This window comes from Ascidia mentula, assembly GCF_947561715.1.
Source record: "Ascidia mentula chromosome 3 unlocalized genomic scaffold, kaAscMent1.1 SUPER_3_unloc_5, whole genome shotgun sequence".
NCBI classification, from domain to species: Eukaryota; Metazoa; Chordata; class Ascidiacea; order Phlebobranchia; family Ascidiidae; genus Ascidia; species Ascidia mentula.
Window position 1 is genome coordinate 1 of NW_028113729.1, and position 24,419 is coordinate 24,419.

The 24,419-nt window shown below is 50.1% G+C and overlaps 53 non-coding genes across 53 annotated transcripts; all 53 read left to right on the forward strand.

Annotated features, from left to right (window-relative positions):
- Window positions 1–179: 179 nt before the first annotated feature.
- On the forward strand, window positions 180–343 carry LOC145917366 (U1 spliceosomal RNA). The gene has a single exon (XR_014405411.1). It is a non-coding gene; the product is annotated as a U1 spliceosomal RNA (small nuclear RNA).
- A 288-nt stretch (window positions 344–631) lies between these two features.
- Window positions 632–830, forward strand: LOC145917388 (U2 spliceosomal RNA). The gene has a single exon (XR_014405432.1). It is a non-coding gene; the product is annotated as a U2 spliceosomal RNA (small nuclear RNA).
- Window positions 831–1,094: 264 nt separating this feature from the next.
- Window positions 1,095–1,259, forward strand: LOC145917418 (U1 spliceosomal RNA). The gene has a single exon (XR_014405460.1). It is a non-coding gene; the product is annotated as a U1 spliceosomal RNA (small nuclear RNA).
- A 288-nt stretch (window positions 1,260–1,547) lies between these two features.
- LOC145917386 (U2 spliceosomal RNA) lies at window positions 1,548–1,746 on the forward strand. The gene has a single exon (XR_014405430.1). It is a non-coding gene; the product is annotated as a U2 spliceosomal RNA (small nuclear RNA).
- Window positions 1,747–2,011: 265 nt separating this feature from the next.
- LOC145917416 (U1 spliceosomal RNA) lies at window positions 2,012–2,176 on the forward strand. The gene has a single exon (XR_014405458.1). It is a non-coding gene; the product is annotated as a U1 spliceosomal RNA (small nuclear RNA).
- Window positions 2,177–2,465: 289 nt separating this feature from the next.
- Window positions 2,466–2,663, forward strand: LOC145917422 (U2 spliceosomal RNA). The gene has a single exon (XR_014405463.1). It is a non-coding gene; the product is annotated as a U2 spliceosomal RNA (small nuclear RNA).
- A 266-nt stretch (window positions 2,664–2,929) lies between these two features.
- On the forward strand, window positions 2,930–3,093 carry LOC145917398 (U1 spliceosomal RNA). The gene has a single exon (XR_014405441.1). It is a non-coding gene; the product is annotated as a U1 spliceosomal RNA (small nuclear RNA).
- A 289-nt stretch (window positions 3,094–3,382) lies between these two features.
- LOC145917383 (U2 spliceosomal RNA) lies at window positions 3,383–3,581 on the forward strand. The gene has a single exon (XR_014405427.1). It is a non-coding gene; the product is annotated as a U2 spliceosomal RNA (small nuclear RNA).
- A 265-nt stretch (window positions 3,582–3,846) lies between these two features.
- Window positions 3,847–4,010, forward strand: LOC145917410 (U1 spliceosomal RNA). Its single transcript, XR_014405452.1, has one exon. It is a non-coding gene; the product is annotated as a U1 spliceosomal RNA (small nuclear RNA).
- Window positions 4,011–4,298: 288 nt separating this feature from the next.
- Window positions 4,299–4,496, forward strand: LOC145917423 (U2 spliceosomal RNA). The gene has a single exon (XR_014405464.1). It is a non-coding gene; the product is annotated as a U2 spliceosomal RNA (small nuclear RNA).
- A 265-nt stretch (window positions 4,497–4,761) lies between these two features.
- LOC145917421 (U1 spliceosomal RNA) lies at window positions 4,762–4,925 on the forward strand. The gene has a single exon (XR_014405462.1). It is a non-coding gene; the product is annotated as a U1 spliceosomal RNA (small nuclear RNA).
- Window positions 4,926–5,213: 288 nt separating this feature from the next.
- Window positions 5,214–5,411, forward strand: LOC145917425 (U2 spliceosomal RNA). Its single transcript, XR_014405465.1, has one exon. It is a non-coding gene; the product is annotated as a U2 spliceosomal RNA (small nuclear RNA).
- Window positions 5,412–5,676: 265 nt separating this feature from the next.
- On the forward strand, window positions 5,677–5,840 carry LOC145917433 (U1 spliceosomal RNA). The gene has a single exon (XR_014405473.1). It is a non-coding gene; the product is annotated as a U1 spliceosomal RNA (small nuclear RNA).
- A 289-nt stretch (window positions 5,841–6,129) lies between these two features.
- Window positions 6,130–6,327, forward strand: LOC145917426 (U2 spliceosomal RNA). The gene has a single exon (XR_014405466.1). It is a non-coding gene; the product is annotated as a U2 spliceosomal RNA (small nuclear RNA).
- A 265-nt stretch (window positions 6,328–6,592) lies between these two features.
- On the forward strand, window positions 6,593–6,756 carry LOC145917372 (U1 spliceosomal RNA). Its single transcript, XR_014405417.1, has one exon. It is a non-coding gene; the product is annotated as a U1 spliceosomal RNA (small nuclear RNA).
- Window positions 6,757–7,044: 288 nt separating this feature from the next.
- LOC145917427 (U2 spliceosomal RNA) lies at window positions 7,045–7,242 on the forward strand. The gene has a single exon (XR_014405467.1). It is a non-coding gene; the product is annotated as a U2 spliceosomal RNA (small nuclear RNA).
- Window positions 7,243–7,507: 265 nt separating this feature from the next.
- Window positions 7,508–7,671, forward strand: LOC145917384 (U1 spliceosomal RNA). Its single transcript, XR_014405428.1, has one exon. It is a non-coding gene; the product is annotated as a U1 spliceosomal RNA (small nuclear RNA).
- A 288-nt stretch (window positions 7,672–7,959) lies between these two features.
- Window positions 7,960–8,157, forward strand: LOC145917428 (U2 spliceosomal RNA). The gene has a single exon (XR_014405468.1). It is a non-coding gene; the product is annotated as a U2 spliceosomal RNA (small nuclear RNA).
- Window positions 8,158–8,422: 265 nt separating this feature from the next.
- LOC145917389 (U1 spliceosomal RNA) lies at window positions 8,423–8,586 on the forward strand. Its single transcript, XR_014405433.1, has one exon. It is a non-coding gene; the product is annotated as a U1 spliceosomal RNA (small nuclear RNA).
- A 288-nt stretch (window positions 8,587–8,874) lies between these two features.
- LOC145917429 (U2 spliceosomal RNA) lies at window positions 8,875–9,072 on the forward strand. Its single transcript, XR_014405469.1, has one exon. It is a non-coding gene; the product is annotated as a U2 spliceosomal RNA (small nuclear RNA).
- Window positions 9,073–9,337: 265 nt separating this feature from the next.
- On the forward strand, window positions 9,338–9,501 carry LOC145917390 (U1 spliceosomal RNA). The gene has a single exon (XR_014405434.1). It is a non-coding gene; the product is annotated as a U1 spliceosomal RNA (small nuclear RNA).
- Window positions 9,502–9,789: 288 nt separating this feature from the next.
- LOC145917430 (U2 spliceosomal RNA) lies at window positions 9,790–9,987 on the forward strand. The gene has a single exon (XR_014405470.1). It is a non-coding gene; the product is annotated as a U2 spliceosomal RNA (small nuclear RNA).
- A 265-nt stretch (window positions 9,988–10,252) lies between these two features.
- On the forward strand, window positions 10,253–10,416 carry LOC145917391 (U1 spliceosomal RNA). Its single transcript, XR_014405435.1, has one exon. It is a non-coding gene; the product is annotated as a U1 spliceosomal RNA (small nuclear RNA).
- A 288-nt stretch (window positions 10,417–10,704) lies between these two features.
- On the forward strand, window positions 10,705–10,902 carry LOC145917431 (U2 spliceosomal RNA). The gene has a single exon (XR_014405471.1). It is a non-coding gene; the product is annotated as a U2 spliceosomal RNA (small nuclear RNA).
- A 265-nt stretch (window positions 10,903–11,167) lies between these two features.
- LOC145917393 (U1 spliceosomal RNA) lies at window positions 11,168–11,331 on the forward strand. The gene has a single exon (XR_014405436.1). It is a non-coding gene; the product is annotated as a U1 spliceosomal RNA (small nuclear RNA).
- A 288-nt stretch (window positions 11,332–11,619) lies between these two features.
- LOC145917432 (U2 spliceosomal RNA) lies at window positions 11,620–11,817 on the forward strand. The gene has a single exon (XR_014405472.1). It is a non-coding gene; the product is annotated as a U2 spliceosomal RNA (small nuclear RNA).
- Window positions 11,818–12,082: 265 nt separating this feature from the next.
- On the forward strand, window positions 12,083–12,247 carry LOC145917419 (U1 spliceosomal RNA). Its single transcript, XR_014405461.1, has one exon. It is a non-coding gene; the product is annotated as a U1 spliceosomal RNA (small nuclear RNA).
- A 289-nt stretch (window positions 12,248–12,536) lies between these two features.
- Window positions 12,537–12,734, forward strand: LOC145917434 (U2 spliceosomal RNA). Its single transcript, XR_014405474.1, has one exon. It is a non-coding gene; the product is annotated as a U2 spliceosomal RNA (small nuclear RNA).
- A 265-nt stretch (window positions 12,735–12,999) lies between these two features.
- LOC145917394 (U1 spliceosomal RNA) lies at window positions 13,000–13,163 on the forward strand. Its single transcript, XR_014405437.1, has one exon. It is a non-coding gene; the product is annotated as a U1 spliceosomal RNA (small nuclear RNA).
- A 288-nt stretch (window positions 13,164–13,451) lies between these two features.
- LOC145917436 (U2 spliceosomal RNA) lies at window positions 13,452–13,649 on the forward strand. The gene has a single exon (XR_014405475.1). It is a non-coding gene; the product is annotated as a U2 spliceosomal RNA (small nuclear RNA).
- Window positions 13,650–13,914: 265 nt separating this feature from the next.
- Window positions 13,915–14,078, forward strand: LOC145917395 (U1 spliceosomal RNA). The gene has a single exon (XR_014405438.1). It is a non-coding gene; the product is annotated as a U1 spliceosomal RNA (small nuclear RNA).
- A 288-nt stretch (window positions 14,079–14,366) lies between these two features.
- Window positions 14,367–14,564, forward strand: LOC145917437 (U2 spliceosomal RNA). Its single transcript, XR_014405476.1, has one exon. It is a non-coding gene; the product is annotated as a U2 spliceosomal RNA (small nuclear RNA).
- A 265-nt stretch (window positions 14,565–14,829) lies between these two features.
- On the forward strand, window positions 14,830–14,993 carry LOC145917396 (U1 spliceosomal RNA). Its single transcript, XR_014405439.1, has one exon. It is a non-coding gene; the product is annotated as a U1 spliceosomal RNA (small nuclear RNA).
- Window positions 14,994–15,281: 288 nt separating this feature from the next.
- Window positions 15,282–15,479, forward strand: LOC145917438 (U2 spliceosomal RNA). The gene has a single exon (XR_014405477.1). It is a non-coding gene; the product is annotated as a U2 spliceosomal RNA (small nuclear RNA).
- Window positions 15,480–15,744: 265 nt separating this feature from the next.
- Window positions 15,745–15,908, forward strand: LOC145917397 (U1 spliceosomal RNA). Its single transcript, XR_014405440.1, has one exon. It is a non-coding gene; the product is annotated as a U1 spliceosomal RNA (small nuclear RNA).
- Window positions 15,909–16,197: 289 nt separating this feature from the next.
- LOC145917439 (U2 spliceosomal RNA) lies at window positions 16,198–16,395 on the forward strand. The gene has a single exon (XR_014405478.1). It is a non-coding gene; the product is annotated as a U2 spliceosomal RNA (small nuclear RNA).
- A 265-nt stretch (window positions 16,396–16,660) lies between these two features.
- LOC145917399 (U1 spliceosomal RNA) lies at window positions 16,661–16,824 on the forward strand. Its single transcript, XR_014405442.1, has one exon. It is a non-coding gene; the product is annotated as a U1 spliceosomal RNA (small nuclear RNA).
- Window positions 16,825–17,112: 288 nt separating this feature from the next.
- Window positions 17,113–17,310, forward strand: LOC145917367 (U2 spliceosomal RNA). The gene has a single exon (XR_014405412.1). It is a non-coding gene; the product is annotated as a U2 spliceosomal RNA (small nuclear RNA).
- Window positions 17,311–17,575: 265 nt separating this feature from the next.
- LOC145917400 (U1 spliceosomal RNA) lies at window positions 17,576–17,739 on the forward strand. Its single transcript, XR_014405443.1, has one exon. It is a non-coding gene; the product is annotated as a U1 spliceosomal RNA (small nuclear RNA).
- Window positions 17,740–18,028: 289 nt separating this feature from the next.
- On the forward strand, window positions 18,029–18,226 carry LOC145917368 (U2 spliceosomal RNA). Its single transcript, XR_014405413.1, has one exon. It is a non-coding gene; the product is annotated as a U2 spliceosomal RNA (small nuclear RNA).
- Window positions 18,227–18,491: 265 nt separating this feature from the next.
- LOC145917401 (U1 spliceosomal RNA) lies at window positions 18,492–18,655 on the forward strand. The gene has a single exon (XR_014405444.1). It is a non-coding gene; the product is annotated as a U1 spliceosomal RNA (small nuclear RNA).
- A 288-nt stretch (window positions 18,656–18,943) lies between these two features.
- On the forward strand, window positions 18,944–19,141 carry LOC145917369 (U2 spliceosomal RNA). The gene has a single exon (XR_014405414.1). It is a non-coding gene; the product is annotated as a U2 spliceosomal RNA (small nuclear RNA).
- A 265-nt stretch (window positions 19,142–19,406) lies between these two features.
- Window positions 19,407–19,570, forward strand: LOC145917402 (U1 spliceosomal RNA). The gene has a single exon (XR_014405445.1). It is a non-coding gene; the product is annotated as a U1 spliceosomal RNA (small nuclear RNA).
- Window positions 19,571–19,858: 288 nt separating this feature from the next.
- On the forward strand, window positions 19,859–20,056 carry LOC145917370 (U2 spliceosomal RNA). Its single transcript, XR_014405415.1, has one exon. It is a non-coding gene; the product is annotated as a U2 spliceosomal RNA (small nuclear RNA).
- A 265-nt stretch (window positions 20,057–20,321) lies between these two features.
- On the forward strand, window positions 20,322–20,485 carry LOC145917403 (U1 spliceosomal RNA). Its single transcript, XR_014405446.1, has one exon. It is a non-coding gene; the product is annotated as a U1 spliceosomal RNA (small nuclear RNA).
- A 288-nt stretch (window positions 20,486–20,773) lies between these two features.
- LOC145917371 (U2 spliceosomal RNA) lies at window positions 20,774–20,971 on the forward strand. The gene has a single exon (XR_014405416.1). It is a non-coding gene; the product is annotated as a U2 spliceosomal RNA (small nuclear RNA).
- Window positions 20,972–21,236: 265 nt separating this feature from the next.
- LOC145917404 (U1 spliceosomal RNA) lies at window positions 21,237–21,400 on the forward strand. The gene has a single exon (XR_014405447.1). It is a non-coding gene; the product is annotated as a U1 spliceosomal RNA (small nuclear RNA).
- A 288-nt stretch (window positions 21,401–21,688) lies between these two features.
- Window positions 21,689–21,886, forward strand: LOC145917373 (U2 spliceosomal RNA). Its single transcript, XR_014405418.1, has one exon. It is a non-coding gene; the product is annotated as a U2 spliceosomal RNA (small nuclear RNA).
- Window positions 21,887–22,151: 265 nt separating this feature from the next.
- Window positions 22,152–22,315, forward strand: LOC145917405 (U1 spliceosomal RNA). The gene has a single exon (XR_014405448.1). It is a non-coding gene; the product is annotated as a U1 spliceosomal RNA (small nuclear RNA).
- A 288-nt stretch (window positions 22,316–22,603) lies between these two features.
- Window positions 22,604–22,801, forward strand: LOC145917374 (U2 spliceosomal RNA). Its single transcript, XR_014405419.1, has one exon. It is a non-coding gene; the product is annotated as a U2 spliceosomal RNA (small nuclear RNA).
- Window positions 22,802–23,066: 265 nt separating this feature from the next.
- LOC145917406 (U1 spliceosomal RNA) lies at window positions 23,067–23,230 on the forward strand. The gene has a single exon (XR_014405449.1). It is a non-coding gene; the product is annotated as a U1 spliceosomal RNA (small nuclear RNA).
- Window positions 23,231–23,518: 288 nt separating this feature from the next.
- On the forward strand, window positions 23,519–23,716 carry LOC145917385 (U2 spliceosomal RNA). The gene has a single exon (XR_014405429.1). It is a non-coding gene; the product is annotated as a U2 spliceosomal RNA (small nuclear RNA).
- Window positions 23,717–23,981: 265 nt separating this feature from the next.
- On the forward strand, window positions 23,982–24,145 carry LOC145917407 (U1 spliceosomal RNA). The gene has a single exon (XR_014405450.1). It is a non-coding gene; the product is annotated as a U1 spliceosomal RNA (small nuclear RNA).
- Window positions 24,146–24,419: the final 274 nt, after the last annotated feature.

The following is a 24,419-nucleotide window of genomic DNA, read 5'->3' on the forward strand; positions in this document are numbered from 1 at the left end:
CTGTATGCACACGCCAAGGAAAGAGAGGTAGAGAGGGAGGACGGGAGAGCAATTAATTTAACGGCACATTTGGTTGTTGTGCTTGTCGGAGACCAGATAAAACAAGCCGTGAAATGCACAATGCGGCAAACACAAGGACGGACGACAAAAATGCTACCTCTCAAGAAGCTGTGCAAAGCATACTTACCTGACGGGGGCCTTCACCGTGATCAGGCCGGCGGTGGGCCCAGGGCGAGGCTTAGCCATTGCACTTAGGCTTAGCTGACCCTTGCGATTACCCCAAATGTGGGTAACTCGGCCGTACAATTTCTGCTAGTGGGGACTGCGTTCGCGCTATCCCCGTCTTTTACTAATCCTCTGATGTAGAGCAAAACGTAAGGTAGAAACGAAGTTTCTACGGGGGGGATTCGCCTGTTACGGTCAGGAGGAGTCGTGTCGGGGGTTGGGAGGTGGGTCATGGGTCCGTTTGTGACGTCATGTGGTGAACAAACTAATTTGAATGGCCTGCCAAAAACGGTAGGAAAAAAACCAGGAAATTTTTTTTTTTTTTTCATTTTTCACCGGAATAAAATTTGGCAGCAAATGCGAGACGGACTCTTCCGGACGTTGCGGACTCAGTGGATGTTGCGGCATCGCTTCTCGGCTCTTTAGAGCTAAGATCAAGTGTAGTATCTGTTCTTTCTCAGTTTAATACCTGGGGACGCAAGCGATTCGCTTGCATGTCTTTGTATTAACCTGATTTTTGGACAGGGGGCACGGTGCCGGAGCTTGCTTCGACCTGCCACGGGTTGTCCTGGTATTGCACTACCTCCAGGCACGGCCACATTCCCACACATGTGGGAATAACCATCTGTTAATCATTCGCAAAACAATTGCACGAAACAGCGGTGCATCCCATGAGTGCGTGTGTGTCGTCTGTATGCACACGCCAAGGAAAGAGAGGTAGAGAGGGAGGACGGGAGAGCAATTAATTTAACGGCACATTTGGTTGTTGTGCTTGTCGGAGACCAGATAAAACAAGCCGTGAAATGCACAATGCGGCAAACACAAGGACGGACGACAAAAATGCTACCTCTCAAGAAGCTGTGCAAAGCATACTTTACCTGACGGGGGCCTTCACCGTGATCAGGCCGGCGGTGGGCCCAGGGCGAGGCTTAGCCATTGCACTTAGGCTTAGCTGACCCTTGCGATTACCCCAAATGTGGGTAACTCGGCCGTACAATTTCTGCTAGTGGGGACTGCGTTCGCGCTATCCCCGTCTTTTACTAATCCTCTGATGTAGAGCAAAACGTAAGGTAGAAACGAAGTTTCTACGGGGGGGATTCGCCTGTTACGGTCAGGAGGAGTCGTGTCGGGGGTTGGGAGGTGGGTCATGGGTCCGTTTGTGACGTCATGTGGTGAACAAACTAATTTGAATGGCCTGCCAAAAACGGTAGGAAAAAAACCAGGAAATTTTTTTTTTTTTTTCATTTTTCACCGGAATAAAATTTGGCAGCAAATGCGAGACGGACTCTTCCGGACGTTGCGGACTCAGTGGATGTTGCGGCATCGCTTCTCGGCTCTTTAGAGCTAAGATCAAGTGTAGTATCTGTTCTTCTCAGTTTAATACCTGGGACGCAAGCGATTCGCTTGCATGTCTTTGTATTAACCTGATTTTTGGACAGGGGGCACGGTGCCGGAGCTTGCTTCGACCTGCCCACGGGGTTGTCCTGGTATTGCACTACCTCCAGGCACGGCCCACATTCCCACACATGTGGGAATAACCATCTGTTAATCATTCGCAAAACAATTGCACGAAACAGCGGTGCATCCCATGAGTGCGTGTGTGTCGTCTGTATGCACACGCCAAGGAAAGAGAGGTAGAGAGGGAGGACGGGAGAGCAATTAATTTAACGGCACATTTGGTTGTTGTGCTTGTCGGAGACCAGATAAAACAAGCCGTGAAATGCACAATGCGGCAAACACAAGGACGGACGACAAAAATGCTACCTCTCAAGAAGCTGTGCAAAGCATACTTACCTGACGGGGGCCCTTCACCGTGATCAGGCCGGCGGTGGGCCCAGGGCGAGGCTTAGCCATTGCACTTAGGCTTAGCTGACCCTTGCGATTACCCCAAATGTGGGTAACTCGGCCGTACAATTTCTGCTAGTGGGGACTGCGTTCGCGCTATCCCCGTCTTTTACTAATCCTCTGATGTAGAGCAAAAACGTAAGGTAGAAACGAAGTTTCTACGGGGGGATTCGCCTGTTACGGTCAGGAGGAGTCGTGTCGGGGGTTGGGAGGTGGGTCATGGGTCCGTTTGTGACGTCATGTGGTGAACAAACTAATTTGAATGGCCTGCCAAAAACGGTAGGAAAAAAACCAGGAAATTTTTTTTTTTTTTTCATTTTTCACCGGAATAAAAATTTGGCAGCAAATGCGAGACGGACTCTTCCGGACGTTGCGGACTCAGTGGATGTTGCGGCATCGCTTCTCGGCTCTTTAGAGCTAAGATCAAGTGTAGTATCTGTTCTTCTCAGTTTAATACCTGGGACGCAAGCGATTCGCTTGCATGTCTTTGTATTAACCTGATTTTTGGACAGGGGGCACGGTGCCGGAGCTTGCTTCGACCTGCCCACGGGTTGTCCTGGTATTGCACTACCTCCAGGCACGGCCCACATTCCCACACATGTGGGAATAACCATCTGTTAATCATTCGCAAAACAATTGCACGAAACAGCGGTGCATCCCATGAGTGCGTGTGTGTCGTCTGTATGCACACGCCAAGGAAAGAGAGGTAGAGAGGGAGGACGGGAGAGCAATTAATTTAACGGCACATTTGGTTGTTGTGCTTGTCGGAGACCAGATAAAACAAGCCGTTGAAATGCACAATGCGGCAAACACAAGGACGGACGACAAAAATGCTACCTCTCAAGAAGCTGTGCAAAGCATACTTACCTGACGGGGGCCTTCACCGTGATCAGGCCGGCGGTGGGCCCAGGGCGAGGCTTAGCCATTGCACTTAGGCTTAGCTGACCCTTGCGATTACCCCAAATGTGGGTAACTCGGCCGTACAATTTCTGCTAGTGGGGACTGCGTTCGCGCTATCCCCGTCTTTTACTAATCCTCTGATGTAGAGCAAAACGTAAGGTAGAAACGAAGTTTCTACGGGGGGGATTCGCCTGTTACGGTCAGGAGGAGTCGTGTCGGGGGTTGGGAGGTGGGTCATGGGTCCGTTTGTGACGTCATGTGGTGAACAAACTAATTTGAATGGCCTGCCAAAAACGGTAGGAAAAAAACCAGGAAATTTTTTTTTTTTTTTTCATTTTTCACCGGAATAAAATTTGGCAGCAAATGCGAGACGGACTCTTCCGGACGTTGCGGACTCAGTGGATGTTGCGGCATCGCTTCTCGGCTCTTTAGAGCTAAGATCAAGTGTAGTATCTGTTCTTCTCAGTTTAATACCTGGGACGCAAGCGATTCGCTTGCATGTCTTTGTATTAACCTGATTTTTGGACAGGGGGCACGGTGCCGGGAGCTTGCTTCGACCTGCCCACGGGTTGTCCTGGTATTGCACTACCTCCAGGCACGGCCCACATTCCCACACATGTGGGAATAACCATCTGTTAATCATTCGCAAAACAATTGCACGAAACAGCGGTGCATCCCATGAGTGCGTGTGTGTCGTCTGTATGCACACGCCAAGGAAAGAGAGGTAGAGAGGGAGGACGGGAGAGCAATTAATTTAACGGCACATTTGGTTGTTGTGCTTGTCGGAGACCAGATAAAACAAGCCGTGAAATGCACAATGCGGCAAACACAAGGACGGACGACAAAAATGCTACCTCTCAAGAAGCTGTGCAAAGCATACTTACCTGACGGGGGCCTTCACCGTGATCAGGCCGGCGGTGGGCCCAGGGCGAGGCTTAGCCATTGCACTTAGGCTTAGCTGACCCTTGCGATTACCCCAAATGTGGGTAACTCGGCCGTACAATTTCTGCTAGTGGGGACTGCGTTCGCGCTATCCCCGTCTTTTACTAATCCTCTGATGTAGAGCAAAACGTAAGGTAGAAACGAAGTTTCTACGGGGGGGATTCGCCTGTTACGGTCAGGAGGAGTCGTGTCGGGGGTTGGGAGGTGGGTCATGGGTCCGTTTGTGACGTCATGTGGTGAACAAACTAATTTGAATGGCCTGCCAAAAACGGTAGGAAAAAAACCAGGAAATTTTTTTTTTTTTTTCATTTTTCACCGGAATAAAATTTGGCAGCAAATGCGAGACGGACTCTTCCGGACGTTGCGGACTCAGTGGATGTTGCGGCATCGCTTCTCGGCTCTTTAGAGCTAAGATCAAGTGTAGTATCTGTTCTTCTCAGTTTAATACCTGGGACGCAAGCGATTCGCTTGCATGTCTTTGTATTAACCTGATTTTTGGACAGGGGGCACGGTGCCGGAGCTTGCTTCGACCTGCCCACGGGTTGTCCTGGTATTGCACTACCTCCAGGCACGGCCCACATTCCCACACATGTGGGAATAACCATCTGTTAATCATTCGCAAAACAATTGCACGAAACAGCGGTGCATCCCATGAGTGCGTGTGTGTCGTCTGTATGCACACGCCAAGGAAAGAGAGGTAGAGAGGGAGGACGGGAGAGCAATTAATTTAACGGCACATTTGGTTGTTGTGCTTGTCGGAGACCAGATAAAACAAGCCGTGAAATGCACAATGCGGCAAACACAAGGACGGACGACAAAAATGCTACCTCTCAAGAAGCTGTGCAAAGCATACTTACCTGACGGGGGCCTTCACCGTGATCAGGCCGGCGGTGGGCCCAGGGCGAGGCTTAGCCATTGCACTTAGGCTTAGCTGACCCTTGCGATTACCCCAAATGTGGGTAACTCGGCCGTACAATTTCTGCTAGTGGGGACTGCGTTCGCGCTATCCCCGTCTTTTACTAATCCTCTGATGTAGAGCAAAACGTAAGGTAGAAACGAAGTTTCTACGGGGGGGATTCGCCTGTTACGGTCAGGAGGAGTCGTGTCGGGGGTTGGGAGGTGGGTCATGGGTCCGTTTGTGACGTCATGTGGTGAACAAACTAATTTGAATGGCCTGCCAAAAACGGTAGGAAAAAAACCAGGAAATTTTTTTTTTTTTTTCATTTTTCACCGGAATAAAATTTGGCAGCAAATGCGAGACGGACTCTTCCGGACGTTGCGGACTCAGTGGATGTTGCGGCATCGCTTCTCGGCTCTTTAGAGCTAAGATCAAGTGTAGTATCTGTTCTTCTCAGTTTAATACCTGGGACGCAAGCGATTCGCTTGCATGTCTTTGTATTAACCTGATTTTTGGACAGGGGGCACGGTGCCGGAGCTTGCTTCGACCTGCCCACGGGTTGTCCTGGTATTGCACTACCTCCAGGCACGGCCCACATTCCCACACATGTGGGAATAACCATCTGTTAATCATTCGCAAAACAATTGCACGAAACAGCGGTGCATCCCATGAGTGCGTGTGTGTCGTCTGTATGCACACGCCAAGGAAAGAGAGGTAGAGAGGGAGGACGGGAGAGCAATTAATTTAACGGCACATTTGGTTGTTGTGCTTGTCGGAGACCAGATAAAACAAGCCGTGAAATGCACAATGCGGCAAACACAAGGACGGACGACAAAAATGCTACCTCTCAAGAAGCTGTGCAAAGCATACTTACCTGACGGGGGCCTTCACCGTGATCAGGCCGGCGGTGGGCCCAGGGCGAGGCTTAGCCATTGCACTTAGGCTTAGCTGACCCTTGCGATTACCCCAAATGTGGGTAACTCGGCCGTACAATTTCTGCTAGTGGGGACTGCGTTCGCGCTATCCCCGTCTTTTACTAATCCTCTGATGTAGAGCAAAACGTAAGGTAGAAACGAAGTTTCTACGGGGGGGATTCGCCTGTTACGGTCAGGAGGAGTCGTGTCGGGGGTTGGGAGGTGGGTCATGGGTCCGTTTGTGACGTCATGTGGTGAACAAACTAATTTGAATGGCCTGCCAAAAACGGTAGGAAAAAAACCAGGAAATTTTTTTTTTTTTTTTCATTTTTCACCGGAATAAAATTTGGCAGCAAATGCGAGACGGACTCTTCCGGACGTTGCGGACTCAGTGGATGTTGCGGCATCGCTTCTCGGCTCTTTAGAGCTAAGATCAAGTGTAGTATCTGTTCTTCTCAGTTTAATACCTGGGACGCAAGCGATTCGCTTGCATGTCTTTGTATTAACCTGATTTTTGGACAGGGGGCACGGTGCCGGAGCTTGCTTCGACCTGCCCACGGGTTGTCCTGGTATTGCACTACCTCCAGGCACGGCCCACATTCCCACACATGTGGGAATAACCATCTGTTAATCATTCGCAAAACAATTGCACGAAACAGCGGTGCATCCCATGAGTGCGTGTGTGTCGTCTGTATGCACACGCCAAGGAAAGAGAGGTAGAGAGGGAGGACGGGAGAGCAATTAATTTAACGGCACATTTGGTTGTTGTGCTTGTCGGAGACCAGATAAAACAAGCCGTGAAATGCACAATGCGGCAAACACAAGGACGGACGACAAAAATGCTACCTCTCAAGAAGCTGTGCAAAGCATACTTACCTGACGGGGGCCTTCACCGTGATCAGGCCGGCGGTGGGCCCAGGGCGAGGCTTAGCCATTGCACTTAGGCTTAGCTGACCCTTGCGATTACCCCAAATGTGGGTAACTCGGCCGTACAATTTCTGCTAGTGGGGACTGCGTTCGCGCTATCCCCGTCTTTTACTAATCCTCTGATGTAGAGCAAAACGTAAGGTAGAAACGAAGTTTCTACGGGGGGGATTCGCCTGTTACGGTCAGGAGGAGTCGTGTCGGGGGTTGGGAGGTGGGTCATGGGTCCGTTTGTGACGTCATGTGGTGAACAAACTAATTTGAATGGCCTGCCAAAAACGGTAGGAAAAAAACCAGGAAATTTTTTTTTTTTTTTCATTTTTCACCGGAATAAAATTTGGCAGCAAATGCGAGACGGACTCTTCCGGACGTTGCGGACTCAGTGGATGTTGCGGCATCGCTTCTCGGCTCTTTAGAGCTAAGATCAAGTGTAGTATCTGTTCTTCTCAGTTTAATACCTGGGACGCAAGCGATTCGCTTGCATGTCTTTGTATTAACCTGATTTTTGGACAGGGGGCACGGTGCCGGAGCTTGCTTCGACCTGCCCACGGGTTGTCCTGGTATTGCACTACCTCCAGGCACGGCCCACATTCCCACACATGTGGGAATAACCATCTGTTAATCATTCGCAAAACAATTGCACGAAACAGCGGTGCATCCCATGAGTGCGTGTGTGTCGTCTGTATGCACACGCCAAGGAAAGAGAGGTAGAGAGGGAGGACGGGAGAGCAATTAATTTAACGGCACATTTGGTTGTTGTGCTTGTCGGAGACCAGATAAAACAAGCCGTGAAATGCACAATGCGGCAAACACAAGGACGGACGACAAAAATGCTACCTCTCAAGAAGCTGTGCAAAGCATACTTACCTGACGGGGGCCTTCACCGTGATCAGGCCGGCGGTGGGCCCAGGGCGAGGCTTAGCCATTGCACTTAGGCTTAGCTGACCCTTGCGATTACCCCAAATGTGGGTAACTCGGCCGTACAATTTCTGCTAGTGGGGACTGCGTTCGCGCTATCCCCGTCTTTTACTAATCCTCTGATGTAGAGCAAAACGTAAGGTAGAAACGAAGTTTCTACGGGGGGGATTCGCCTGTTACGGTCAGGAGGAGTCGTGTCGGGGGTTGGGAGGTGGGTCATGGGTCCGTTTGTGACGTCATGTGGTGAACAAACTAATTTGAATGGCCTGCCAAAAACGGTAGGAAAAAAACCAGGAAATTTTTTTTTTTTTTTCATTTTTCACCGGAATAAAATTTGGCAGCAAATGCGAGACGGACTCTTCCGGACGTTGCGGACTCAGTGGATGTTGCGGCATCGCTTCTCGGCTCTTTAGAGCTAAGATCAAGTGTAGTATCTGTTCTTCTCAGTTTAATACCTGGGACGCAAGCGATTCGCTTGCATGTCTTTGTATTAACCTGATTTTTGGACAGGGGGCACGGTGCCGGAGCTTGCTTCGACCTGCCCACGGGTTGTCCTGGTATTGCACTACCTCCAGGCACGGCCCACATTCCCACACATGTGGGAATAACCATCTGTTAATCATTCGCAAAACAATTGCACGAAACAGCGGTGCATCCCATGAGTGCGTGTGTGTCGTCTGTATGCACACGCCAAGGAAAGAGAGGTAGAGAGGGAGGACGGGAGAGCAATTAATTTAACGGCACATTTGGTTGTTGTGCTTGTCGGAGACCAGATAAAACAAGCCGTGAAATGCACAATGCGGCAAACACAAGGACGGACGACAAAAATGCTACCTCTCAAGAAGCTGTGCAAAGCATACTTACCTGACGGGGGCCTTCACCGTGATCAGGCCGGCGGTGGGCCCAGGGCGAGGCTTAGCCATTGCACTTAGGCTTAGCTGACCCTTGCGATTACCCCAAATGTGGGTAACTCGGCCGTACAATTTCTGCTAGTGGGGACTGCGTTCGCGCTATCCCCGTCTTTTACTAATCCTCTGATGTAGAGCAAAACGTAAGGTAGAAACGAAGTTTCTACGGGGGGGATTCGCCTGTTACGGTCAGGAGGAGTCGTGTCGGGGGTTGGGAGGTGGGTCATGGGTCCGTTTGTGACGTCATGTGGTGAACAAACTAATTTGAATGGCCTGCCAAAAACGGTAGGAAAAAAACCAGGAAATTTTTTTTTTTTTTTCATTTTTCACCGGAATAAAATTTGGCAGCAAATGCGAGACGGACTCTTCCGGACGTTGCGGACTCAGTGGATGTTGCGGCATCGCTTCTCGGCTCTTTAGAGCTAAGATCAAGTGTAGTATCTGTTCTTCTCAGTTTAATACCTGGGACGCAAGCGATTCGCTTGCATGTCTTTGTATTAACCTGATTTTTGGACAGGGGGCACGGTGCCGGAGCTTGCTTCGACCTGCCCACGGGTTGTCCTGGTATTGCACTACCTCCAGGCACGGCCCACATTCCCACACATGTGGGAATAACCATCTGTTAATCATTCGCAAAACAATTGCACGAAACAGCGGTGCATCCCATGAGTGCGTGTGTGTCGTCTGTATGCACACGCCAAGGAAAGAGAGGTAGAGAGGGAGGACGGGAGAGCAATTAATTTAACGGCACATTTGGTTGTTGTGCTTGTCGGAGACCAGATAAAACAAGCCGTGAAATGCACAATGCGGCAAACACAAGGACGGACGACAAAAATGCTACCTCTCAAGAAGCTGTGCAAAGCATACTTACCTGACGGGGGCCTTCACCGTGATCAGGCCGGCGGTGGGCCCAGGGCGAGGCTTAGCCATTGCACTTAGGCTTAGCTGACCCTTGCGATTACCCCAAATGTGGGTAACTCGGCCGTACAATTTCTGCTAGTGGGGACTGCGTTCGCGCTATCCCCGTCTTTTACTAATCCTCTGATGTAGAGCAAAACGTAAGGTAGAAACGAAGTTTCTACGGGGGGGATTCGCCTGTTACGGTCAGGAGGAGTCGTGTCGGGGGTTGGGAGGTGGGTCATGGGTCCGTTTGTGACGTCATGTGGTGAACAAACTAATTTGAATGGCCTGCCAAAAACGGTAGGAAAAAAACCAGGAAATTTTTTTTTTTTTTTCATTTTTCACCGGAATAAAATTTGGCAGCAAATGCGAGACGGACTCTTCCGGACGTTGCGGACTCAGTGGATGTTGCGGCATCGCTTCTCGGCTCTTTAGAGCTAAGATCAAGTGTAGTATCTGTTCTTCTCAGTTTAATACCTGGGACGCAAGCGATTCGCTTGCATGTCTTTGTATTAACCTGATTTTTGGACAGGGGGCACGGTGCCGGAGCTTGCTTCGACCTGCCCACGGGTTGTCCTGGTATTGCACTACCTCCAGGCACGGCCCACATTCCCACACATGTGGGAATAACCATCTGTTAATCATTCGCAAAACAATTGCACGAAACAGCGGTGCATCCCATGAGTGCGTGTGTGTCGTCTGTATGCACACGCCAAGGAAAGAGAGGTAGAGAGGGAGGACGGGAGAGCAATTAATTTAACGGCACATTTGGTTGTTGTGCTTGTCGGAGACCAGATAAAACAAGCCGTGAAATGCACAATGCGGCAAACACAAGGACGGACGACAAAAATGCTACCTCTCAAGAAGCTGTGCAAAGCATACTTACCTGACGGGGGCCTTCACCGTGATCAGGCCGGCGGTGGGCCCAGGGCGAGGCTTAGCCATTGCACTTAGGCTTAGCTGACCCTTGCGATTACCCCAAATGTGGGTAACTCGGCCGTACAATTTCTGCTAGTGGGGACTGCGTTCGCGCTATCCCCGTCTTTTACTAATCCTCTGATGTAGAGCAAAACGTAAGGTAGAAACGAAGTTTCTACGGGGGGGATTCGCCTGTTACGGTCAGGAGGAGTCGTGTCGGGGGTTGGGAGGTGGGTCATGGGTCCGTTTGTGACGTCATGTGGTGAACAAACTAATTTGAATGGCCTGCCAAAAACGGTAGGAAAAAAACCAGGAAATTTTTTTTTTTTTTTCATTTTTCACCGGAATAAAATTTGGCAGCAAATGCGAGACGGACTCTTCCGGACGTTGCGGACTCAGTGGATGTTGCGGCATCGCTTCTCGGCTCTTTAGAGCTAAGATCAAGTGTAGTATCTGTTCTTCTCAGTTTAATACCTGGGACGCAAGCGATTCGCTTGCATGTCTTTGTATTAACCTGATTTTTGGACAGGGGGCACGGTGCCGGAGCTTGCTTCGACCTGCCCACGGGTTGTCCTGGTATTGCACTACCTCCAGGCACGGCCCACATTCCCACACATGTGGGAATAACCATCTGTTAATCATTCGCAAAACAATTGCACGAAACAGCGGTGCATCCCATGAGTGCGTGTGTGTCGTCTGTATGCACACGCCAAGGAAAGAGAGGTAGAGAGGGAGGACGGGAGAGCAATTAATTTAACGGCACATTTGGTTGTTGTGCTTGTCGGAGACCAGATAAAACAAGCCGTGAAATGCACAATGCGGCAAACACAAGGACGGACGACAAAAATGCTACCTCTCAAGAAGCTGTGCAAAGCATACTTACCTGACGGGGGCCTTCACCGTGATCAGGCCGGCGGTGGGCCCAGGGCGAGGCTTAGCCATTGCACTTAGGCTTAGCTGACCCTTGCGATTACCCCAAATGTGGGTAACTCGGCCGTACAATTTCTGCTAGTGGGGACTGCGTTCGCGCTATCCCCGTCTTTTACTAATCCTCTGATGTAGAGCAAAACGTAAGGTAGAAACGAAGTTTCTACGGGGGGGATTCGCCTGTTACGGTCAGGAGGAGTCGTGTCGGGGGTTGGGAGGTGGGTCATGGGTCCGTTTGTGACGTCATGTGGTGAACAAACTAATTTGAATGGCCTGCCAAAAACGGTAGGAAAAAAACCAGGAAATTTTTTTTTTTTTTTCATTTTTCACCGGAATAAAATTTGGCAGCAAATGCGAGACGGACTCTTCCGGACGTTGCGGACTCAGTGGATGTTGCGGCATCGCTTCTCGGCTCTTTAGAGCTAAGATCAAGTGTAGTATCTGTTCTTCTCAGTTTAATACCTGGGACGCAAGCGATTCGCTTGCATGTCTTTGTATTAACCTGATTTTTGGACAGGGGGCACGGTGCCGGAGCTTGCTTCGACCTGCCCACGGGTTGTCCTGGTATTGCACTACCTCCAGGCACGGCCCACATTCCCACACATGTGGGAATAACCATCTGTTAATCATTCGCAAAACAATTGCACGAAACAGCGGTGCATCCCATGAGTGCGTGTGTGTCGTCTGTATGCACACGCCAAGGAAAGAGAGGTAGAGAGGGAGGACGGGAGAGCAATTAATTTAACGGCACATTTGGTTGTTGTGCTTGTCGGAGACCAGATAAAACAAGCCGTGAAATGCACAATGCGGCAAACACAAGGACGGACGACAAAAATGCTACCTCTCAAGAAGCTGTGCAAAGCATACTTACCTGACGGGGGCCTTCACCGTGATCAGGCCGGCGGTGGGCCCAGGGCGAGGCTTAGCCATTGCACTTAGGCTTAGCTGACCCTTGCGATTACCACCAAATGTGGGTAACTCGGCCGTACAATTTCTGCTAGTGGGGACTGCGTTCGCGCTATCCCCGTCTTTTACTAATCCTCTGATGTAGAGCAAAACGTAAGGTAGAAACGAAGTTTCTACGGGGGGGATTCGCCTGTTACGGTCAGGAGGAGTCGTGTCGGGGGTTGGGAGGTGGGTCATGGGTCCGTTTGTGACGTCATGTGGTGAACAAACTAATTTGAATGGCCTGCCAAAAACGGTAGGAAAAAAACCAGGAAATTTTTTTTTTTTTTTTCATTTTTCACCGGAATAAAATTTGGCAGCAAATGCGAGACGGACTCTTCCGGACGTTGCGGACTCAGTGGATGTTGCGGCATCGCTTCTCGGCTCTTTAGAGCTAAGATCAAGTGTAGTATCTGTTCTTCTCAGTTTAATACCTGGGACGCAAGCGATTCGCTTGCATGTCTTTGTATTAACCTGATTTTTGGACAGGGGGCACGGTGCCGGAGCTTGCTTCGACCTGCCCACGGGTTGTCCTGGTATTGCACTACCTCCAGGCACGGCCCACATTCCCACACATGTGGGAATAACCATCTGTTAATCATTCGCAAAACAATTGCACGAAACAGCGGTGCATCCCATGAGTGCGTGTGTGTCGTCTGTATGCACACGCCAAGGAAAGAGAGGTAGAGAGGGAGGACGGGAGAGCAATTAATTTAACGGCACATTTGGTTGTTGTGCTTGTCGGAGACCAGATAAAACAAGCCGTGAAATGCACAATGCGGCAAACACAAGGACGGACGACAAAAATGCTACCTCTCAAGAAGCTGTGCAAAGCATACTTACCTGACGGGGGCCTTCACCGTGATCAGGCCGGCGGTGGGCCCAGGGCGAGGCTTAGCCATTGCACTTAGGCTTAGCTGACCCTTGCGATTACCCCAAATGTGGGTAACTCGGCCGTACAATTTCTGCTAGTGGGGACTGCGTTCGCGCTATCCCCGTCTTTTACTAATCCTCTGATGTAGAGCAAAACGTAAGGTAGAAACGAAGTTTCTACGGGGGGGATTCGCCTGTTACGGTCAGGAGGAGTCGTGTCGGGGGTTGGGAGGTGGGTCATGGGTCCGTTTGTGACGTCATGTGGTGAACAAACTAATTTGAATGGCCTGCCAAAAACGGTAGGAAAAAAACCAGGAAATTTTTTTTTTTTTTTCATTTTTCACCGGAATAAAATTTGGCAGCAAATGCGAGACGGACTCTTCCGGACGTTGCGGACTCAGTGGATGTTGCGGCATCGCTTCTCGGCTCTTTAGAGCTAAGATCAAGTGTAGTATCTGTTCTTCTCAGTTTAATACCTGGGACGCAAGCGATTCGCTTGCATGTCTTTGTATTAACCTGATTTTTGGACAGGGGGCACGGTGCCGGAGCTTGCTTCGACCTGCCCACGGGTTGTCCTGGTATTGCACTACCTCCAGGCACGGCCCACATTCCCACACATGTGGGAATAACCATCTGTTAATCATTCGCAAAACAATTGCACGAAACAGCGGTGCATCCCATGAGTGCGTGTGTGTCGTCTGTATGCACACGCCAAGGAAAGAGAGGTAGAGAGGGAGGACGGGAGAGCAATTAATTTAACGGCACATTTGGTTGTTGTGCTTGTCGGAGACCAGATAAAACAAGCCGTGAAATGCACAATGCGGCAAACACAAGGACGGACGACAAAAATGCTACCTCTCAAGAAGCTGTGCAAAGCATACTTACCTGACGGGGGCCTTCACCGTGATCAGGCCGGCGGTGGGCCCAGGGCGAGGCTTAGCCATTGCACTTAGGCTTAGCTGACCCTTGCGATTACCCCAAATGTGGGTAACTCGGCCGTACAATTTCTGCTAGTGGGGACTGCGTTCGCGCTATCCCCGTCTTTTACTAATCCTCTGATGTAGAGCAAAACGTAAGGTAGAAACGAAGTTTCTACGGGGGGGATTCGCCTGTTACGGTCAGGAGGAGTCGTGTCGGGGGTTGGGAGGTGGGTCATGGGTCCGTTTGTGACGTCATGTGGTGAACAAACTAATTTGAATGGCCTGCCAAAAACGGTAGGAAAAAAACCAGGAAATTTTTTTTTTTTTTTCATTTTTCACCGGAATAAAATTTGGCAGCAAATGCGAGACGGACTCTTCCGGACGTTGCGGACTCAGTGGATGTTGCGGCATCGCTTCTCGGCTCTTTAGAGCTAAGATCAAGTGTAGTATCTGTTCTTCTCAGTTTAATACCTGGGACGCAAGCGATTCGCTTGCATGTCTTTGTATTAACCTGATTTTTGGACAGGGGGCACGGTGCCGGAGCTTGCTTCGACCTGCCCACGGGTTGTCCTGGTATTGCACTACCTCCAGGCACGGCCCACATTCCCACACATGTGGGAATAACCATCTGTTAATCATTCGCAAAACAATTGCACGAAACAGCGGTGCATCCCATGAGTGCGTGTGTGTCGTCTGTATGCACACGCCAAGGAAAGAGAGGTAGAGAGGGAGGACGGGAGAGCAATTAATTTAACGGCACATTTGGTTGTTGTGCTTGTCGGAGACCAGATAAAACAAGCCGTGAAATGCACAATGCGGCAAACACAAGGACGGACGACAAAAATGCTACCTCTCAAGAAGCTGTGCAAAGCATACTTACCTGACGGGGGCCTTCACCGTGATCAGGCCGGCGGTGGGCCCAGGGCGAGGCTTAGCCATTGCACTTAGGCTTAGCTGACCCTTGCGATTACCCCAAATGTGGGTAACTCGGCCGTACAATTTCTGCTAGTGGGGACTGCGTTCGCGCTATCCCCGTCTTTTACTAATCCTCTGATGTAGAGCAAAACGTAAGGTAGAAACGAAGTTTCTACGGGGGGGATTCGCCTGTTACGGTCAGGAGGAGTCGTGTCGGGGGTTGGGAGGTGGGTCATGGGTCCGTTTGTGACGTCATGTGGTGAACAAACTAATTTGAATGGCCTGCCAAAAACGGTAGGAAAAAAACCAGGAAATTTTTTTTTTTTTTTCATTTTTCACCGGAATAAAATTTGGCAGCAAATGCGAGACGGACTCTTCCGGACGTTGCGGACTCAGTGGATGTTGCGGCATCGCTTCTCGGCTCTTTAGAGCTAAGATCAAGTGTAGTATCTGTTCTTCTCAGTTTAATACCTGGGACGCAAGCGATTCGCTTGCATGTCTTTGTATTAACCTGATTTTTGGACAGGGGGCACGGTGCCGGAGCTTGCTTCGACCTGCCCACGGGTTGTCCTGGTATTGCACTACCTCCAGGCACGGCCCACATTCCCACACATGTGGGAATAACCATCTGTTAATCATTCGCAAAACAATTGCACGAAACAGCGGTGCATCCCATGAGTGCGTGTGTGTCGTCTGTATGCACACGCCAAGGAAAGAGAGGTAGAGAGGGAGGACGGGAGAGCAATTAATTTAACGGCACATTTGGTTGTTGTGCTTGTCGGAGACCAGATAAAACAAGCCGTGAAATGCACAATGCGGCAAACACAAGGACGGACGACAAAAATGCTACCTCTCAAGAAGCTGTGCAAAGCATACTTACCTGACGGGGGCCTTCACCGTGATCAGGCCGGCGGTGGGCCCAGGGCGAGGCTTAGCCATTGCACTTAGGCTTAGCTGACCCTTGCGATTACCCCAAATGTGGGTAACTCGGCCGTACAATTTCTGCTAGTGGGGACTGCGTTCGCGCTATCCCCGTCTTTTACTAATCCTCTGATGTAGAGCAAAACGTAAAGGTAGAAACGAAGTTTCTACGGGGGGGATTCGCCTGTTACGGTCAGGAGGAGTCGTGTCGGGGGTTGGGAGGTGGGTCATGGGTCCGTTTGTGACGTCATGTGGTGAACAAACTAATTTGAATGGCCTGCCAAAAACGGTAGGAAAAAAACCAGGAAATTTTTTTTTTTTTTTCATTTTTCACCGGAATAAAATTTGGCAGCAAATGCGAGACGGACTCTTCCGGACGTTGCGGACTCAGTGGATGTTGCGGCATCGCTTCTCGGCTCTTTAGAGCTAAGATCAAGTGTAGTATCTGTTCTTCTCAGTTTAATACCTGGGACGCAAGCGATTCGCTTGCATGTCTTTGTATTAACCTGATTTTTGGACAGGGGGCACGGTGCCGGAGCTTGCTTCGACCTGCCCACGGGTTGTCCTGGTATTGCACTACCTCCAGGCACGGCCCACATTCCCACACATGTGGGAATAACCATCTGTTAATCATTCGCAAAACAATTGCACGAAACAGCGGTGCATCCCATGAGTGCGTGTGTGTCGTCTGTATGCACACGCCAAGGAAAGAGAGGTAGAGAGGGAGGACGGGAGAGCAATTAATTTAACGGCACATTTGGTTGTTGTGCTTGTCGGAGACCAGATAAAACAAGCCGTGAAATGCACAATGCGGCAAACACAAGGACGGACGACAAAAATGCTACCTCTCAAGAAGCTGTGCAAAGCATACTTACCTGACGGGGGCCTTCACCGTGATCAGGCCGGCGGTGGGCCCAGGGCGAGGCTTAGCCATTGCACTTAGGCTTAGCTGACCCTTGCGATTACCCCAAATGTGGGTAACTCGGCCGTACAATTTCTGCTAGTGGGGACTGCGTTCGCGCTATCCCCGTCTTTTACTAATCCTCTGATGTAGAGCAAAACGTAAGGTAGAAACGAAGTTTCTACGGGGGGGATTCGCCTGTTACGGTCAGGAGGAGTCGTGTCGGGGGTTGGGAGGTGGGTCATGGGTCCGTTTGTGACGTCATGTGGTGAACAAACTAATTTGAATGGCCTGCCAAAAACGGTAGGAAAAAAACCAGGAAATTTTTTTTTTTTTTTCATTTTTCACCGGAATAAAATTTGGCAGCAAATGCGAGACGGACTCTTCCGGACGTTGCGGACTCAGTGGATGTTGCGGCATCGCTTCTCGGCTCTTTAGAGCTAAGATCAAGTGTAGTATCTGTTCTTCTCAGTTTAATACCTGGGACGCAAGCGATTCGCTTGCATGTCTTTGTATTAACCTGATTTTTGGACAGGGGGCACGGTGCCGGAGCTTGCTTCGACCTGCCCACGGGTTGTCCTGGTATTGCACTACCTCCAGGCACGGCCCACATTCCCACACATGTGGGAATAACCATCTGTTAATCATTCGCAAAACAATTGCACGAAACAGCGGTGCATCCCATGAGTGCGTGTGTGTCGTCTGTATGCACACGCCAAGGAAAGAGAGGTAGAGAGGGAGGACGGGAGAGCAATTAATTTAACGGCACATTTGGTTGTTGTGCTTGTCGGAGACCAGATAAAACAAGCCGTGAAATGCACAATGCGGCAAACACAAGGACGGACGACAAAAATGCTACCTCTCAAGAAGCTGTGCAAAGCATACTTACCTGACGGGGGCCTTCACCGTGATCAGGCCGGCGGTGGGCCCAGGGCGAGGCTTAGCCATTGCACTTAGGCTTAGCTGACCCTTGCGATTACCCCAAATGTGGGTAACTCGGCCGTACAATTTCTGCTAGTGGGGACTGCGTTCGCGCTATCCCCGTCTTTTACTAATCCTCTGATGTAGAGCAAAACGTAAGGTAGAAACGAAGTTTCTACGGGGGGGATTCGCCTGTTACGGTCAGGAGGAGTCGTGTCGGGGGTTGGGAGGTGGGTCATGGGTCCGTTTGTGACGTCATGTGGTGAACAAACTAATTTGAATGGCCTGCCAAAAACGGTAGGAAAAAAACCAGGAAATTTTTTTTTTTTTTTTCATTTTTCACCGGAATAAAATTTGGCAGCAAATGCGAGACGGACTCTTCCGGACGTTGCGGACTCAGTGGATGTTGCGGCATCGCTTCTCGGCTCTTTAGAGCTAAGATCAAGTGTAGTATCTGTTCTTCTCAGTTTAATACCTGGGACGCAAGCGATTCGCTTGCATGTCTTTGTATTAACCTGATTTTTGGACAGGGGGCACGGTGCCGGAGCTTGCTTCGACCTGCCCACGGGTTGTCCTGGTATTGCACTACCTCCAGGCACGGCCCACATTCCCACACATGTGGGAATAACCATCTGTTAATCATTCGCAAAACAATTGCACGAAACAGCGGTGCATCCCATGAGTGCGTGTGTGTCGTCTGTATGCACACGCCAAGGAAAGAGAGGTAGAGAGGGAGGACGGGAGAGCAATTAATTTAACGGCACATTTGGTTGTTGTGCTTGTCGGAGACCAGATAAAACAAGCCGTGAAATGCACAATGCGGCAAACACAAGGACGGACGACAAAAATGCTACCTCTCAAGAAGCTGTGCAAAGCATACTTACCTGACGGGGGCCTTCACCGTGATCAGGCCGGCGGTGGGCCCAGGGCGAGGCTTAGCCATTGCACTTAGGCTTAGCTGACCCTTGCGATTACCCCAAATGTGGGTAACTCGGCCGTACAATTTCTGCTAGTGGGGACTGCGTTCGCGCTATCCCCGTCTTTTACTAATCCTCTGATGTAGAGCAAAACGTAAGGTAGAAACGAAGTTTCTACGGGGGGGATTCGCCTGTTACGGTCAGGAGGAGTCGTGTCGGGGGTTGGGAGGTGGGTCATGGGTCCGTTTGTGACGTCATGTGGTGAACAAACTAATTTGAATGGCCTGCCAAAAACGGTAGGAAAAAAACCAGGAAATTTTTTTTTTTTTTTCATTTTTCACCGGAATAAAATTTGGCAGCAAATGCGAGACGGACTCTTCCGGACGTTGCGGACTCAGTGGATGTTGCGGCATCGCTTCTCGGCTCTTTAGAGCTAAGATCAAGTGTAGTATCTGTTCTTCTCAGTTTAATACCTGGGACGCAAGCGATTCGCTTGCATGTCTTTGTATTAACCTGATTTTTGGACAGGGGGCACGGTGCCGGAGCTTGCTTCGACCTGCCCACGGGTTGTCCTGGTATTGCACTACCTCCAGGCACGGCCCACATTCCCACACATGTGGGAATAACCATCTGTTAATCATTCGCAAAACAATTGCACGAAACAGCGGTGCATCCCATGAGTGCGTGTGTGTCGTCTGTATGCACACGCCAAGGAAAGAGAGGTAGAGAGGGAGGACGGGAGAGCAATTAATTTAACGGCACATTTGGTTGTTGTGCTTGTCGGAGACCAGATAAAACAAGCCGTGAAATGCACAATGCGGCAAACACAAGGACGGACGACAAAAATGCTACCTCTCAAGAAGCTGTGCAAAGCATACTTACCTGACGGGGGCCTTCACCGTGATCAGGCCGGCGGTGGGCCCAGGGCGAGGCTTAGCCATTGCACTTAGGCTTAGCTGACCCTTGCGATTACCCCAAATGTGGGTAACTCGGCCGTACAATTTCTGCTAGTGGGGACTGCGTTCGCGCTATCCCCGTCTTTTACTAATCCTCTGATGTAGAGCAAAACGTAAGGTAGAAACGAAGTTTCTACGGGGGGGATTCGCCTGTTACGGTCAGGAGGAGTCGTGTCGGGGGTTGGGAGGTGGGTCATGGGTCCGTTTGTGACGTCATGTGGTGAACAAACTAATTTGAATGGCCTGCCAAAAACGGTAGGAAAAAAACCAGGAAATTTTTTTTTTTTTTTCATTTTTCACCGGAATAAAATTTGGCAGCAAATGCGAGACGGACTCTTCCGGACGTTGCGGACTCAGTGGATGTTGCGGCATCGCTTCTCGGCTCTTTAGAGCTAAGATCAAGTGTAGTATCTGTTCTTCTCAGTTTAATACCTGGGACGCAAGCGATTCGCTTGCATGTCTTTGTATTAACCTGATTTTTGGACAGGGGGCACGGTGCCGGAGCTTGCTTCGACCTGCCCACGGGTTGTCCTGGTATTGCACTACCTCCAGGCACGGCCCACATTCCCACACATGTGGGAATAACCATCTGTTAATCATTCGCAAAACAATTGCACGAAACAGCGGTGCATCCCATGAGTGCGTGTGTGTCGTCTGTATGCACACGCCAAGGAAAGAGAGGTAGAGAGGGAGGACGGGAGAGCAATTAATTTAACGGCACATTTGGTTGTTGTGCTTGTCGGAGACCAGATAAAACAAGCCGTGAAATGCACAATGCGGCAAACACAAGGACGGACGACAAAAATGCTACCTCTCAAGAAGCTGTGCAAAGCATACTTACCTGACGGGGGCCTTCACCGTGATCAGGCCGGCGGTGGGCCCAGGGCGAGGCTTAGCCATTGCACTTAGGCTTAGCTGACCCTTGCGATTACCCCAAATGTGGGTAACTCGGCCGTACAATTTCTGCTAGTGGGGACTGCGTTCGCGCTATCCCCGTCTTTTACTAATCCTCTGATGTAGAGCAAAACGTAAGGTAGAAACGAAGTTTCTACGGGGGGGATTCGCCTGTTACGGTCAGGAGGAGTCGTGTCGGGGGTTGGGAGGTGGGTCATGGGTCCGTTTGTGACGTCATGTGGTGAACAAACTAATTTGAATGGCCTGCCAAAAACGGTAGGAAAAAAACCAGGAAATTTTTTTTTTTTTTTCATTTTTCACCGGAATAAAATTTGGCAGCAAATGCGAGACGGACTCTTCCGGACGTTGCGGACTCAGTGGATGTTGCGGCATCGCTTCTCGGCTCTTTAGAGCTAAGATCAAGTGTAGTATCTGTTCTTCTCAGTTTAATACCTGGGACGCAAGCGATTCGCTTGCATGTCTTTGTATTAACCTGATTTTTGGACAGGGGGCACGGTGCCGGAGCTTGCTTCGACCTGCCCACGGGTTGTCCTGGTATTGCACTACCTCCAGGCACGGCCCACATTCCCACACATGTGGGAATAACCATCTGTTAATCATTCGCAAAACAATTGCACGAAACAGCGGTGCATCCCATGAGTGCGTGTGTGTCGTCTGTATGCACACGCCAAGGAAAGAGAGGTAGAGAGGGAGGACGGGAGAGCAATTAATTTAACGGCACATTTGGTTGTTGTGCTTGTCGGAGACCAGATAAAACAAGCCGTGAAATGCACAATGCGGCAAACACAAGGACGGACGACAAAAATGCTACCTCTCAAGAAGCTGTGCAAAGCATACTTACCTGACGGGGGCCTTCACCGTGATCAGGCCGGCGGTGGGCCCAGGGCGAGGCTTAGCCATTGCACTTAGGCTTAGCTGACCCTTGCGATTACCCCAAATGTGGGTAACTCGGCCGTACAATTTCTGCTAGTGGGGACTGCGTTCGCGCTATCCCCGTCTTTTACTAATCCTCTGATGTAGAGCAAAACGTAAGGTAGAAACGAAGTTTCTACGGGGGGGATTCGCCTGTTACGGTCAGGAGGAGTCGTGTCGGGGGTTGGGAGGTGGGTCATGGGTCCGTTTGTGACGTCATGTGGTGAACAAACTAATTTGAATGGCCTGCCAAAAACGGTAGGAAAAAAACCAGGAAATTTTTTTTTTTTTTTCATTTTTCACCGGAATAAAATTTGGCAGCAAATGCGAGACGGACTCTTCCGGACGTTGCGGACTCAGTGGATGTTGCGGCATCGCTTCTCGGCTCTTTAGAGCTAAGATCAAGTGTAGTATCTGTTCTTCTCAGTTTAATACCTGGGACGCAAGCGATTCGCTTGCATGTCTTTGTATTAACCTGATTTTTGGACAGGGGGCACGGTGCCGGAGCTTGCTTCGACCTGCCCACGGGTTGTCCTGGTATTGCACTACCTCCAGGCACGGCCCACATTCCCACACATGTGGGAATAACCATCTGTTAATCATTCGCAAAACAATTGCACGAAACAGCGGTGCATCCCATGAGTGCGTGTGTGTCGTCTGTATGCACACGCCAAGGAAAGAGAGGTAGAGAGGGAGGACGGGAGAGCAATTAATTTAACGGCACATTTGGTTGTTGTGCTTGTCGGAGACCAGATAAAACAAGCCGTGAAATGCACAATGCGGCAAACACAAGGACGGACGACAAAAATGCTACCTCTCAAGAAGCTGTGCAAAGCATACTTACCTGACGGGGGCCTTCACCGTGATCAGGCCGGCGGTGGGCCCAGGGCGAGGCTTAGCCATTGCACTTAGGCTTAGCTGACCCTTGCGATTACCCCAAATGTGGGTAACTCGGCCGTACAATTTCTGCTAGTGGGGACTGCGTTCGCGCTATCCCCGTCTTTTACTAATCCTCTGATGTAGAGCAAAACGTAAGGTAGAAACGAAGTTTCTACGGGGGGGATTCGCCTGTTACGGTCAGGAGGAGTCGTGTCGGGGGTTGGGAGGTGGGTCATGGGTCCGTTTGTGACGTCATGTGGTGAACAAACTAATTTGAATGGCCTGCCAAAAACGGTAGGAAAAAAACCAGGAAATTTTTTTTTTTTTTTCATTTTTCACCGGAATAAAATTTGGCAGCAAATGCGAGACGGACTCTTCCGGACGTTGCGGACTCAGTGGATGTTGCGGCATCGCTTCTCGGCTCTTTAGAGCTAAGATCAAGTGTAGTATCTGTTCTTCTCAGTTTAATACCTGGGACGCAAGCGATTCGCTTGCATGTCTTTGTATTAACCTGATTTTTGGACAGGGGGCACGGTGCCGGAGCTTGCTTCGACCTGCCCACGGGTTGTCCTGGTATTGCACTACCTCCAGGCACGGCCCACATTCCCACACATGTGGGAATAACCATCTGTTAATCATTCGCAAAACAATTGCACGAAACAGCGGTGCATCCCATGAGTGCGTGTGTGTCGTCTGTATGCACACGCCAAGGAAAGAGAGGTAGAGAGGGAGGACGGGAGAGCAATTAATTTAACGGCACATTTGGTTGTTGTGCTTGTCGGAGACCAGATAAAACAAGCCGTGAAATGCACAATGCGGCAAACACAAGGACGGACGACAAAAATGCTACCTCTCAAGAAGCTGTGCAAAGCATACTTACCTGACGGGGGCCTTCACCGTGATCAGGCCGGCGGTGGGCCCAGGGCGAGGCTTAGCCATTGCACTTAGGCTTAGCTGACCCTTGCGATTACCCCAAATGTGGGTAACTCGGCCGTACAATTTCTGCTAGTGGGGACTGCGTTCGCGCTATCCCCGTCTTTTACTAATCCTCTGATGTAGAGCAAAACGTAAGGTAGAAACGAAGTTTCTACGGGGGGGATTCGCCTGTTACGGTCAGGAGGAGTCGTGTCGGGGGTTGGGAGGTGGGTCATGGGTCCGTTTGTGACGTCATGTGGTGAACAAACTAATTTGAATGGCCTGCCAAAAACGGTAGGAAAAAAACCAGGAAATTTTTTTTTTTTTTTCATTTTTCACCGGAATAAAATTTGGCAGCAAATGCGAGACGGACTCTTCCGGACGTTGCGGACTCAGTGGATGTTGCGGCATCGCTTCTCGGCTCTTTAGAGCTAAGATCAAGTGTAGTATCTGTTCTTCTCAGTTTAATACCTGGGACGCAAGCGATTCGCTTGCATGTCTTTGTATTAACCTGATTTTTGGACAGGGGGCACGGTGCCGGAGCTTGCTTCGACCTGCCCACGGGTTGTCCTGGTATTGCTCTACCTCCAGGCACGGCCCACATTCCCACACATGTGGGAATAACCATCTGTTAATCATTCGCAAAACAATTGCACGAAACAGCGGTGCATCCCATGAGTGCGTGTGTGTCGTCTGTATGCACACGCCAAGGAAAGAGAGGTAGAGAGGGAGGACGGGAGAGCAATTAATTTAACGGCACATTTGGTTGTTGTGCTTGTCGGAGACCAGATAAAACAAGCCGTGAAATGCACAATGCGGCAAACACAAGGACGGACGACAAAAATGCTACCTCTCAAGAAGCTGTGCAAAGCATACTTACCTGACGGGGGCCTTCACCGTGATCAGGCCGGCGGTGGGCCCAGGGCGAGGCTTAGCCATTGCACTTAGGCTTAGCTGACCCTTGCGATTACCCCAAATGTGGGTAACTCGGCCGTACAATTTCTGCTAGTGGGGACTGCGTTCGCGCTATCCCCGTCTTTTACTAATCCTCTGATGTAGAGCAAAACGTAAGGTAGAAACGAAGTTTCTACGGGGGGGATTCGCCTGTTACGGTCAGGAGGAGTCGTGTCGGGGGTTGGGAGGTGGGTCATGGGTCCGTTTGTGACGTCATGTGGTGAACAAACTAATTTGAATGGCCTGCCAAAAACGGTAGGAAAAAAACCAGGAAATTTTTTTTTTTTTTTCATTTTTCACCGGAATAAAATTTGGCAGCAAATGCGAGACGGACTCTTCCGGACGTTGCGGACTCA